The 1,088-nt window shown below is 46.9% G+C and overlaps 1 protein-coding gene across 1 annotated transcript in view; it reads right to left on the bottom strand.

The window, feature by feature from the left end:
* Positions 1 to 883: 883 nt before the first annotated feature.
* LOC119466480 (astacin-like metalloprotease toxin 5) overlaps positions 884 to 1,088 on the bottom strand; it is a 111,436-nt gene continuing 111,231 nt past the window's right edge. The window contains exon 7 of the transcript XR_007464021.1: positions 884 to 1,068. The gene's annotated coding sequence lies outside the window, so the exon portion shown is untranslated. The remainder of the gene's footprint in view (positions 1,069 to 1,088) is intronic.

The following is a 1,088-nucleotide window of genomic DNA, read 5'->3' as shown; positions in this document are numbered from 1 at the left end:
ATGTTTTACTAATGACGTATTTACCCATACTGACATGGGCTTCGATGTAGACGGCGTGTTTTTGGACTTTGCGAAATTTAGCTTTCGACACTGTTTCACATTATCTCTTCATTCTTAAATTTACCATGCTTAACATAGACCCTAATTACTACACTAGATTACTACACTAATTACTACACTGGAAGTACTAAACTGGATTAAAAACTTTCTGTCTAATCGAACTCAGTACGTTTCGGCTAATGAATGTTCATCCTCTCGCACTTTCGTAACATCGGGTGTACCAGAGGGATCGGTACTGGGACCTCTGCTTTTCCTGATTTACATAAACGACCTTCCTAAATGCATTTCCCATTCATCTATCAGGCTTGTCGCAGATGACTGCGTCATTTATCGGAAAATAACTAACCACACTGATTCTGATTAGCTTCAAGACGACCTTACAAGCATATCCAACTGGTGCGATAAATGGCTCATGCGTCTAAACGTTAATAAATGTAAAACAATGCATGTATCGGGCCATGGCGACAGCCTCTACCATGGATCTCACCAGACTTGTCACTTTGGCCGACAAAGTCATGGAAGTAGCCACCCCAACCATCGCAGCCACCACACCGTCTCCGGGTGACAATACAACCGCCCTGAAAACCCTTCCCTGCTCTTCAGCAGCGCAATCTCCGCTCGACTCCTTGTGTGGGCGCCTGGAACGCGTCATCTGTGGAGCGGAATACCGCCGCACGTCATCTCGCCGCCCACGCAGCCGTAGTTCCAACAAATCAAGACGCGCGGGCACCCGCGATGAAACCTCAACTACAACGTCTGGTGCTTGCTACTACCACCGCCGTTTTAGCAACGACGCTTGTCACCGTCGGTGTCCCTGCGCTTGGCAGGGAAACAGGCCGGCCGACCTCTAACGACCCCTATTTTTCTGGATGTATAAGGCGTTTTTTTTCTAAACTCTTCGGTGGTGCGTCCTATATATCTAACCCAAAGTAGACAAAAGATGGGAGCCCAGACACTTCGCAGGAATAAAATAAGTTCATTTTGTGCATGCGAAAAATGGTGTGAGACCTTTTGTTGCTTGGATTGCC

This window comes from Dermacentor silvarum, chromosome 10 (assembly GCF_013339745.2).
Source record: "Dermacentor silvarum isolate Dsil-2018 chromosome 10, BIME_Dsil_1.4, whole genome shotgun sequence".
Lineage (NCBI taxonomy): Eukaryota > Metazoa > Arthropoda > Arachnida > Ixodida > Ixodidae > Dermacentor > Dermacentor silvarum.
This window is presented reverse-complemented; position numbering and strand designations above follow the sequence as displayed.